At 41.1% G+C, this 12,864-nt stretch overlaps 1 non-coding gene across 1 annotated transcript; it reads right to left on the reverse strand.

Moving 5' to 3' along the window:
- Nucleotides 1-1,942: 1,942 nt before the first annotated feature.
- On the reverse strand, nucleotides 1,943-2,029 carry TRNAS-GCU (transfer RNA serine (anticodon GCU)). The gene has a single exon. It is a non-coding gene; the product is annotated as a tRNA-Ser (tRNA).
- Nucleotides 2,030-12,864: the final 10,835 nt, after the last annotated feature.

The following is a 12,864-nucleotide window of genomic DNA, read 5'->3' on the forward strand; positions in this document are numbered from 1 at the left end:
TTGCAAAGTGGTATAGAGAATTGATCCAATAATGATGGAATCATGAATAGTCATTGGTTTAGTCTTTTATACTAATTAAAACTTGCTATCTATGGAGCAATATGGATAAAAGAAAGTAAATATTTATTCGGGAAGCCTCCGCCAAGATCCAATTTATTTAAACCCATATTAAAATTCTATCATATGAATGAAACATAGTTTGAAAAAGATAACTAAACAAGTTTGCTTAAAACTTAATTATTCTTAAATTTTCACACTCAACGGATGGCTTGAGATGATCAATCTTGAAGTGGGAAGAGAAGGATTGACTCTTCCTCAATAAATAAACTATCAACCTCCACAAAAGTTTAATTAATTTAATTACTAGAATTAGAATTCTAGTAGTAATATATTTTTTCAGTACCAAAAACAGTTAACTATAATAACTAAATAAACTATTCCAATGAAAAGATTGAAAGTTTTTGGTAGTTATAGAGTTCTCATACTTCTTCAACTCGAATACCAAAAGGAAGAAAAAATATGACTAAGCGATTTTATAGTAGAGGCATATCCTGAATGTGCTTGATAGATCCCATTTTTTCATGAAAATAAATATTGTCAATTTGACTGGACTTAAGACTTTATTATGTTTTCTTAGAAAGAATAAGATATCATTATTCTCTTTAATAAACTTTTATCTCGTACGGAATACTATATGATTTCACCGTTTGTTTCATCAGAAACAATCTGGGATGGAAGGATTCGAACCTCCGAGTAACGGTACCAAAACCCGCTGCCTTACCACTTGGCCACGCCCCATTTTGGGTTTTATGCGACACTAATAAACACCAGTATGTTTATTTGTTTTTCGTCAATACCATTTCAATTACATAAAAAAGGAGGGATGTTCTCTTGCTAGTATTCTACACATGCGGATAATATAGAATCAAAAAAATGCATTGATCATTACATGTAATTCTATTAAGATATTATATGAAAGTCGAATTTATTCCACTCTCATTTGAGAGTGCGAATACAAGGAGGTGTTTTGTGTTTGGGAAAGTCCGAAGAAAAAGGATTTCAAATATGTCTTTTCCTTCTTTCCCTTAAAAAAATAACTCAAGAAAAGCCCAATTATTTACTCTACAAGAATGAAATGCTTGTTATGCCTAATATACTTAGTTTAACCTGTATCTGTTTTAATTTTGTTCTTTATCCTACTAGTTTTTTCTTTGCCAAATTACCCGAAGCTTATGTTATTTTCAATCCAATCATGGATATTATGCCTGTTGTACCTCTATTATTTTTTCTATTAGCCTTTGTTTGGCAAGCTGTTGTAAGTTTTCGATGAAATCTTTAGTACTCTATATGCCAAATTGAATGATGTGTTCATTCCAAAAAAATTAAAAATTTGTAAAAGCCGAGAAGTTTTATATTTTTATATTATGAACCTTCGATTCTAAAATTTAAATTCTTCTACATTGAATGGGTAGCTAAAGCAATAAATTTGGATCAGCCTTTCTACTCCCATGCACCTAGGTTGAGCAGGTACCTAAAGGTACCTACACAATACCTAACCACCTAACCCTATATTTGCTATTGATAAGAGTGCTTATTATAAATGAATTCTTGCAAAAAATCCAGAATTCTTTTTTGCATTTTTAGGTATAAAAAAACCATCCTAGTGGATCCGTGTGGTAAGGAAAAACAGGCAATCTATTCCTTAAAAAAACTTGGAGATTATGTAATGCTTACTCTCAAACTTTTTGTTTATACAGTAGCGATATTCTTTGTTTCACTCTTTATCTTAGGATTCTTATCTAATGACCCAGGATGGAATCCTGGACGCGAGGAGTAAAAATTCAATTTTTTTTCTTATTGGATTTGTTTCGTACATTTATCTATGAGAAAATCCGGGGTCAAAATTCTTTCCAATTCGAAAGTCCCAAATGATCCAAGGAAGCGGAAAGAGAGGGATTCGAACCCTCGGTACAAAAAAATTATACAACGGATTAGCAATCCACCGCTTAGTCCACTCAGCCATCTCTCCACGTTTCAAAGCGAAAGGTTTCCGTGATATGATATAGGCAAGAAATAAGAAATAACGGTTGCAAAAAAATCCCTTTTTTCTTTCAAAAGTCTATAAAAATTATATTGCCAATTCCATTTTAGTTATATTCTTTTTTCTTAATGTTAATAAAAAAAGAAGAAAATTCTTGTTTTTTCTTTCTAAAAATCGATATTGGCCGAGAGACAATCAAATAGATTTTCTCTTTAGCGGGCATTTCTATATAGGACTTGAATAAATAGTTCACCAATTGGGAAAAAGTTGACTGGATTTGTTTTTCAAAAAATCATGCATTTAAGAAAAAGAAAGGAATAAGGAACAAGAAATAAGAAAAATGAAAAGAATGTGCAATAAAATAATAAAAAGGATCTCGCGAATCACACCAGATAGTTGTCGTAGTTGACTACCATCGCTAACATGAAACGGGGAGGGGGCAAGGTCGCGAGTTCGAGTCTCAGGAAAACTCTATTTGCCGCTCTCTGCGGCAAGCAGTTGGGGTACCGCACAGGGCTATCGAGCAAGCTCTCGCGGGTGGGCCGGTTGGGCCGGCATGTTAAGCGTTCCAACAATACCGGTTTTGGGAACCTTCTATGGACGTCATAGCCGGCCTTTTTTTCGGGTTGTGGGAACCTTCTAGAAGGTTCCTAATCCTTTTTTATATTTCTTTTTCGTTTTTATTTTTTATTTTTCTTTCCTTTATTTTTTTTTCTCGTTCTTTTTTCTGTCTTTTTTCTATCTTCTTGCTCTTTTATCTCTTCTTTTCTATTTTCAACGAATTTTTCAGAAATTTATTAAAAATTGTATTTTTCAGATTTTTTTGTTTTTCAGAAAATGTTCCTGTTTTCAAATTTTTTAGAGAAATTTCCTAGAAGTTTAGAAATTCGAAAATTGTTCTCTTATTTTCAAAAAATGTTCAAATTTTCAAAACGTGTTTGTCTTTTTTAGTTTTTTAGAAAATAAAAAATGTTTGGATTAAAAAATAAGCTCCTGTTTTCAAATTTGTTGAAAAATCCAAAACATGTCCATGTTTCAAAATTTGTTCACAAATTCAAAAAGTGTTCACGTTTTTAAATTCTTTTCATTAATTAGAAAAATCTCAGGATTTTCAAAAAATGTTGCCCTTTTCAAAAAAGTGTCGAAAGTTTAAAAAAATGTTCCTATTTTCAAAATTCTTCACAAATTCAGAAAACTTTCACGTTTTTCATTTCTGTTCACATATTTTAGAAAATATGGTAATTTTAGAAAATGTTCCTTTTTCAAAAAATTGTTTAGAAATTCAATAAATGTTCAGTTTTCCAAATTTGTTCACAAATTAAGATATGTTTGGGAATTTCAGAAAATGTTCTTGTTCTGAAATTTGTTTAGAAATTCAAAAAATGTTTCTTTTTTTCTAAATTTTTGCCACAATTCAAAAAATATTCATGATATTTAAAAATGTTTTCCTTTGAAAACAGGTTCATAGGTTAAAAAACAATCACGTTTTCAAATTTTGTTCAAAAGTTCAAAAAATGTTTCCATTTTCAAGTTTTGGTTCACATATACAAAAAGTCTTCCGGATTTTCAAATTGTTCTCAGGTTCAAAATTTTGTTCTCCGTTTCAAAAGTTGTAACTTTTTTCAAAATTTGTTCACCAATTAAAAAAATGTTTGCGTTTTCCAAAAATGTTCTGGAATTTGAAAATTTGTTCGTGTTTACAGAAATTGTTTCCTTTTTTTATTTTTCTCCACGTGTACAAATAATCTTAAGGATTTTCAAGTTCTCAGATTCAAATTTTTGGTCTGCATTTCAAAAGTTGTACCGGTTTTCAAATTTTGTTCACCATTTAAAAAAATTGCATTTTCAAAATATGTTCTAGAGTTTTGAAAATTATTCACGTTTTACAAAAAAAAATTGGAACATTTCAGAAATATTTGCATTGTAGAAATTTGTTTGGATTTTCAAAAGATGTACAATTTTTCACGTTTTTTCCAGATTCAAAAAATATTCGAGAATTTAAATTTTATTCGCAGTTTCAAAAGATGTTCCATAATTTAAAATTGGGTCACGTTTGTCAAAATGTATTCATAATTTCCGAAAAGTGTTAACAGTTTTAAAGTAATGCCCAAGTTAAGCCGCGGTTTTAGTTCATTTGTATTCGCGCCACACATATGTCTTGAAAGCTTTAGTAGGTGTTGTGGCTAGCTTGTCGGGTGCACAAATTGGAGGTCTGCAGTTCGAATTCCAGTGGCTCGCTTTTTTCTTTTTACGCATTTGTATTTTTTTTCTTTTTACACATTTGTCGCCCGACCTCTCGCGCGAGGTCAATCCAAATGGCCCTGCCCAGTCGCGCGATTTCTTTGCGAACGGATGTCTTTTTTACGCAGAATGCGTCAAATAGGTGTTCCCGGAGTCTCACCTCACCCGTGCGCAATTTTTTGCAGTTCGAAACAGAAAAAAGGGACTAATGGGCCAGCCCATCGCACACGGAGGGGGTGTGCGCCCGTTTGCGGAAACGCCTAAAACGGGCGCTTAAGGCGCCGAATAGGCTTCGACTGCCGCGAAAGCATATTTTGGTTCTTTTGTTTAAGAAAAACATATTTCGGCTCGTACTGATTATCGCCTACGAAGCGGCTCCAAATGGACCGGCCCAACATTCTAGTTGTGTGAGTATTATTTCTGTTCATGTTTTTTGCAGTTCGAAATAGGAAGGGCGTGTGCGCCCGTTTGGGGAACGCCTAAAACGGGCGCTTAAGGCGCATAATAGGCTTTGACTGCCGCGAAAGCATATTTTGGTTCTTTTGTTTAAGAAAAACATATTTCGGCTTGTACTAATTATCGCCTACGATGCGGCTCCAAATGGACCGGCCTGTAACGCCCACGATGCGGCTATATCTCCCACGTGTCGAGGCACGACTTAGAGGCATAACCGCATTGTGGTTTTGTCGCAAGAATGGTCATCTTCACACAATCCCATGTAATGAACAAGAATGGGATAACGAGAGTTGGCTTACAATCGCCACTTCACACAATACATAAATATAATTCATACATCATCCAAAATACACACATAGACCGACTACGGTCAAATCCCAAATGAAAATAAGATAACCCCAAATGCTAGATCCCCGATGGTCCCAACTGGGCTCCACTACTGATCATCAGGAAAAGACACATAGTAACGACTGTTGGGGAACGTAGCAGAAATTCAAAATTTTCTCCGCATCACCAAGATCAATCTATGGAGTAATCTAGCAACGAGGGGAAGGGGAGTGCATCTACATACCATTGTAGATCGCGATGCGGAAGCGTTGCAAGAACGCGGATGAGGGAGTCGTACTCGTAGCGATTCAGATCGCGGTTGATTCCGATCTAAGCGCCGAACCACGGCGCCTCCGCGTTCAACACACGTGCAGCCCGGTGACGTCTCCCACGCCTTGATCCAGCAAGGTGAGAGGGAGAGGTTGGGGAAGACTCCATCCAGCAGCAGCACGACGGCGTGGTGGTGATGGAGGAGCGTGGCAATCCCGCAGGGCTTCGCCAAGCACCGCGAGAGAGGAGGAGGAGGGAGAGGGGTAGGGCTGCGCCGAAAGAGAGACGTTCTCATGTGTCTTGGGCAGCCCAAACCTCAACTATATATGGGGGGGAGGGGGCTGCGCCCCCCTCTAGGGTTTCCACCCCAAGGGCTGGCGGCCAGCCCTAGATCCCATCAAGGGGGGCGGCCAAGGGGAGGAGAGGGAGGCGCCCCACTAGATGGGCCCTAAGGCCCATCTGGACCTAGGGTTTGCCCCCTCCCACTCTCCCATGCGCCTTGGGCCTTGGTGGGGGGGCGCACCAGCCCACCTGGGGCTGGTCCCCTCCCACACTTGGCCCACGCAGCCTTCTGGGGCTGGTGGCCCCACTTGGTGGACCCCCGGGACCCTCCCGGTGGTCCCGGTACATTACCGATAACACCCGAAACTTTTCCGGTGACCAAAACAGGAATTCCCATATATAAATCTTTACCTCCGGACCATTCCGGAACTCCTCGTGACGTCCGGGATCTCATCCGGGACTCCGAACAACATTCGGTAACCACGTACATACTTTCCCTATAACCCTAGCGTCATCGAACCTTAAGTGTGTAGACCCTACGGGTTCGGGAACCATGCAGACATGATCGAGACGTTCTCCGGTCAATAACCAACAGCGGGATCTGGATACCCATGTTGGCTCCCACATGTTCTATGATGATCTCATCGGATGAACCACGATGTCGGGGATTCAATCAATCCCGTATGCAATTCCCTTTGTCTATCGGTATGTTACTTGCCCGAGATTCGATCGTCGGTATCCTATACCTTGTTCAATCTCGTTACCGGCAAGTCTCTTTACTCGTTCTGTAACTCACATCATCCCGTGATCAACTCCTTGGTCACATTGTGCACATTATGATGATGTCCTACCGAGTGGGCCCAGAGATACCTCTCCGTTTACACGGAGTGACAAATCCCAGTCTCGATTCGTGCCAACCCAACAGACACTTTCGGAGATACCTGTAGTGCACCTTTATAGCCACCCAGTTACGTTGTGACGTTTGGTACACCCAAAGCATTCCTACGGTATCCGGGAGTTGCACAATCTCATGGTCTAAGGAAATGATACTTGACATTAGAAAAAGCTCTGAGCAAACGAACTACACGATCTTGTGTCAGGCTTAGGATTGGGTCTCGTCCATCACATCATTCTCCTAATGATGTGATCCCGTTATCAACGACATCCAATGTCCATGGTCAGGAAATCGTAACCATCTATTGATCAACGAGCTAGTCAACTAGAGGCTTACTAGGGACATGGTGTTGTCTATGTATCCACACATGTATCTGAGTTTCCTATCAATACAATTCTAGCATGGATAATAAACGATTATCATGAACAAGGAAATATAATAATAACCAATTTATTATTGCCTCTAGGGCATATTTCCAACAGTCTCCCACTTGCACTAGAGTCAATAATCTAGTCCACATCACCATGTGATTAACACTCATAGGTCACATCACCATGTGACCAACATCCAAAGAGTTTACTAGAGTCACCAATCTAGTTCACATCACTATGTGATTAACACTCAATGAGTTCTGGTTTGATCATGTTATGCTTGTGAGAGAGTTTATTAGTCAACGGGTCTGAACCTTTCAGATCCGTGTGTGCTTTACGAATATCTATGTCATCTTGTGGATACTACCACGCGCTACTTGGACCCATTTCAAATAACTGCTCTACTATACGAATCCGGTTTACTACTCAGAGTCATCTGGATTAGTGTCAATGTTCGCATCGACGTAACCCTTTACGACGAACTCCTTTTCACCTCCATAATCGAGAAAATTCCTTAGTCCACTAGATACTAAGGATAAGTTCGACCGCTGTCATGTGATCCATTCCCGGATCACTATTGTACCCCTTGACCAACTCATGGCAAGGCACACTTCATGTGCGGTACACAGCATGGCATACTGTAGAGCCTACGTCTAAAGCATAGGGGACGACCTTCGTCCTTTCTCTCTCTTCTGCTGTGGTCATGTCTTGAGTCTTACTCAATTCTCACACCTTGTAACACAGCCAAGAACTCCTTCTTTGCTGATCTATTTTGAACTCTTTCAAAATCATGTCAAGGTGTGCGTTCTTTGAAAGTATCATCAGGCGTCTTGATCTATCTCTATAGATCTTGATGCCCAATATGTAAGCAGCTTTATCCAGGTCTTCCTTTGAAAAACTCCTTTCAAACAACCCTTTATGCTTTCCAGAAATTCTACATCATTTCGGATCAACAATGTGTCATTCACATATACTTATCAGAAATGTTGTAGCACTCCCACTCACTTTATTGGAAATACAAGTTTCTCATAAACTTTGTATAAACCCAAAAACTTTGATCACCCCATCAAAGCGTATATTCTGACTCCGAGATGCTTGCTCTAATCCATGGAAGGATCGCTGGAGCTAGCATACATTTTAGCATCCTTAGGATCGACAAAACCTTTCTGATTGTATCACATACAACCTTTCCTTACGAAAACTGGTAAGGAAACTTGTTTTGACATCCATCTTCCAGATTTCATAAATGCAGCTAATGCTAACATGATTCCGACGGACTTAAGCATCGCTACGGATGAGAAAATCTCATCGTAGTCAACTCCTTGAACTTGTGGAAATACTCTTTGCCACAAGTCGAGCTTCATAGACGGTAACATTACCGTCCACGTCCGTCTTCTTCTCAAAGATCCATTTATCTCGGATTTCATGGCTTCTAACCATTTGTCGGAATATGGGCCCACCATCGCTTCTCCATAGCTCGTAGGTTCAGTATTGTCCAACAACATGATATCTCAGACAGGATCACGTACCACTCTGAAGTAGCACGCATCCTCGTCGTCCTACGAGGTTTGGTGGTGACTTGATCCGAAGTTTCATGATCACTATCATAAGCTTCCACTTCAATTGGTGTAGGTGCCATAGGAAACAACTTCTTGTGCCCTGCTATACACTAGTCGAAGTGACGGTTCAATAACCTTATCAAGTCTCCACCATCCTCCCACTCAATTCTTTCGAGAGAAACTTTTCCTCAAGAAAGGACTCGTTTCTAGAAGCAATTACTTTTGCTTCCAGATCTGAAATAGGAGGTATACCCAACTGTTTTGGGTTTTCTATGAAGATGCATTTATCCGCTTTGGGTTTGAGCTTATCAGCCTGAAACTTTTTCACATAAGCATCGCAGCCCCAAACTTTTAAGAAACGACAACTTAGGTTTCTCTAAACGGTGTCGTCTCAACGGAATTGCGTGGTGCCCCTTTTAAAGTGAATGCGGTTGTCTCTAATGCCTAACCCATAAATGATAGTGGTAATTCCATAAGAGACATCATGGTATGCACCATATCCAATAGGGTGCAGTTATGATGTTCGGACACACCATTACACTGTGGTGTTACAGGCGGTATTAACTGTGAAACACTTTCCACAATGTCTTAATTGTGTGCCAAACTCGTAACTCAGACACTCATCTCTATGATCATGTCACAGACATTTTATCTTCTTGTCACGACGATCTTCAACTTCACTCTGAAATTACTTGAACCTTTCAATAATTCAGACTTGTGTTTCATCAAGTAAATACACTCAGCATCTACTCAAACCATCTGTGAAGTAAGAACATAACGATATCCACTGCATGCCTCAGCACTCATTGGACTGCATACATCAAAATGTATTACTTCCAATAAGTTGCTCTCTTGTTCCATCTTACTGAAAGCGAGGCCTTTCAGTCATCTTGCCCATGTGGTATGATTTGCATGTCTCAAGTGATTCAAAATCAAGTGAGTCCAAACGATCCATTTGCATGGAGTTTCTTCATGCATATATACCAATAGACATGGTTCGCATGTCTCAATCTTTTCAAAAACGACTGAGTCCAAAGATCCATCTACATGGAGCTTCTTCATGCGTTCTATACCAATATGACTCAAATGGCAGTGCCACAAGTATGTGCAACTATAATTACTATCTTATATCTTTTGGCATGAACATGTGTATCACTACGATCGAGATTCATTTTAGGTGCAAGACCATTGAAGGTATTATTCAAATAAACAGAGTAACCATTATTCTCCTTAAATGAACAACCGTATTGCAATGAACATAATCCAATCATGCTCAACGCAAACACCAAATCTCGATGGTAGAGGGAGCATGCGATGCTTGATCACATCAACCTTGGAAACACTTCCAAAACACATCGTCATCTCACCTTCAGCCAGTCTCCATTTATTCCGCAGCTTTTATTTCGAGTTACTAACACTTAGCAACCGAACCGGTATCTAATACCCTGCTGCTGCTAGGAGTACTAGTAAAGTACACATTCATATAATGTATATCCAATACACTTCTGTCGACCTTGCCTGCCTTCTTATCTACCAAGTATCTAGGGTAGTTCCGCTTCAGTGACCGTTCCCCTCATTACAGAAGCACTTAGTCTCGGGTTTGGGTTCAACCTTGGGATTCTTCACTAGAGCATCAACTGATTTGTTGTTTCATGAAGTATCCCTTCTTCCCTTGCCCTTCTAGAAACTAGTGGTTTTACTAACCATCAACAATTGATGCTCCTTCTTGATTTCTACTTTCGCGGTGTCAAACATCGTGAATAGCTCAAGGATCATCATAACTATCCCTGATATGTTATAGTTCATCACGAAGCTCTAATAACTTGGTGGCAGTGACTATGGAGAACCATCACTATCTCATCTGGAAGATTAACTCCCACTGGATTCAAGTGATTGTAGTACTCAGACAATCTGAGCACATGCTCAACGATTGAGCTTTTCTCCCTTAGTTTGCAGGCTTAAGAAACTTGTCAGAGGTCTCATACCTTTTGACGTGGGCACTAGTCTGAAATCCCAATTTCAGTCTTCGGAACATCTCACATGTTCTGCGACGTTTCAAAAACGTCTCTGGTGCCACAATTCTAAACCATTAGCATTACGCACTGAACTATCACGTAGTCATCAAAACGTGTATGTCAGATGTTTCGTAACATCTACAGACGACGCTGAGGCCAGCACACGAGCGGTGCATTAAGGACATAAGCCTTCTGTGCAGCAATGAGGACAATCCTCAGTTTATGGACCCAGTCCGCATAATCGCTACTACCAACTTTCAACTAAATTTTCTCTAGGAACATATCTTAACCAGTAGAACTAAAGCGCAAGCTATGACATAATTTGCAAAGACCTTTTTGACTATGTTCATGATAATGAAGTTCATCTGATTATGAACTCCCACTCAGATAGACATCCCTCTAGTCATCTAAGTGATACATGATCCGAGTCAAACTAGGACGTGTCCGATCATCACGTGAGACGGACTAGTCATCATCGGTGAACATCTCCATGTTGATCGTATCTTCTATACGACTCATGCTCGACCTTTCGGTCTCTTGTGTTCCGAGGCCATGTCTGTACATGCTAGGCTCGTCAAGTCAACCTAAGTGTTTCGCATGTGTTCCGAGGCCATGTCTGTACATGCTAGGCTCCTCAACACCCGTTGTATTCGAACGTTAGAATCTATCACACCCGATCATCACGTGGTGCTTCAAAACAACGAACCTTCGCAACGGTGCACAGTTAGGGGGAACACGTCTCTTGAAATTTTAGTGAGGGATCATCTTACTTACTACCGTCGTTCTAAGCAAATAAGATGCATAACATGATAAACATCACATGCAATCAAATAGTGACATGATATGGCCAATATCATTTTGCTCCTTTGATCTCCATCTTCGGGGGACCATGATCATCTTTGTCACCGGCATGACACCATGATCTCCATCATCATGATCTCCATCATTGTGTCTTCATGAAGTTGTCACGCCAACGATTACTTCTACTTCTATGGCTAACACGCTTAGCAATAAAGTAAAGTAATTTACATGGCGTTATTCAATGACACGCAGGTCATACAAAAATAAAGACAACTCCTATGGCTCCTGCTGGTTGTCATACTCATCGACATGCAAGTCGTGATTCCTATTACAAGAATATGATCAATCTCATACATCACATATATCATTCATCACATCTTCTGGCCATATCACATCACATAGCACATGCTGCAAAAACAAGTTAGACGTCCTCTAATTGTTGTTGCAAGTTTTTACGTGGCTTGTATAGGTTTCTAGCAAGAACGTTTCTTACCTACGTAAAACCACAACGTGATATGCCAATTTCTATTTACCCTTCATAAGGACCCTTTTCATTGAATCCGTTCCGACTAAAGTGGGAGAGACAGACACCCGCTAGCCACCTTATGCAACTAGTGCATGTCAGTCGGTGGAACCTGTCTCACGTAAGCGTACGTGTAAGGTCGGTCCGGGCCGCTTCATCCCACAATGCCGCCGAAACAAGATAAGACTAGTAGCGGCAAGAAGAATTGGCAACATCTACGCCCACAAATACTTTGTGTTCTACTCGTGCATAGAAACTACGCATAGACCTAGCTCATGATGCCACTGTTGGGGAACGTAGCAGAAATTCAAAATTTTCTACGCATCACCAAGATCAATCTATGGAGTAATCTAGCAACGAGGGGAAGGGGAGTGCATCTACATACCATTGTAGATTGCGATGCGGAAGCGTTGCAAGAACGCGGATGAGGGAGTCGTACTCGTAGCGATTCAGATCGCGGTTGATTCCGATCTAAGCGCCGAACCACGGCGCCTCCGCGTTCAACACACGTGCAGCCCGGTGACGTCTCCCACGCCTTGGTCCAGCAAGGTGAGAGGGAGAGGTTGGGGAAGACTCCATCCAGCAGCAGCACGACGGCGTGGTGGTGATGGAGGAGCGTGGCAATCCCGCAGGGCTTCGCCAAGAACCGCGGGTGAGGAGGAGGAGGGAGAGGGGTAGGGCTGCGCCGAAAGAGAGACGTTCTCACGTGTCTTGGGCAGCCCAAACCTCAACTATATATAGGGGGGGAGGGGGCTGCGCCCCCTCTAGGGTTTCCACCCCAAGGGCTGGCGGCCAGCCCTAGATCCCATCAAGGGGGGCGGCCAAGGGGAGGAGAGGGGGGGCGCCCCACTAGATGGGCCCTAAGGCCCATCTGGACCTAGGGTTTGCCCCCTCCCACTCTCCCATGCGCCTTGGGCCTTGGTGGGGGGGCGCACCAGCCCACCTGGGGCTGGTCCCCTCCCACACTTGGCCCACGCAGCCTTCTGGGGCTGGTGGCCCCACTTGGTGGACCCTCGGGACCCTCCCGGTGGTCCCGGTACATTACCGATAACACCCGAAACTTTTCCGGTGACCAAAACAGGA

This window comes from Aegilops tauschii, chromosome 1 (assembly GCF_002575655.3).
Source record: "Aegilops tauschii subsp. strangulata cultivar AL8/78 chromosome 1, Aet v6.0, whole genome shotgun sequence".
In the NCBI taxonomy this organism is placed as follows: Eukaryota; Viridiplantae; Streptophyta; class Magnoliopsida; order Poales; family Poaceae; genus Aegilops; species Aegilops tauschii.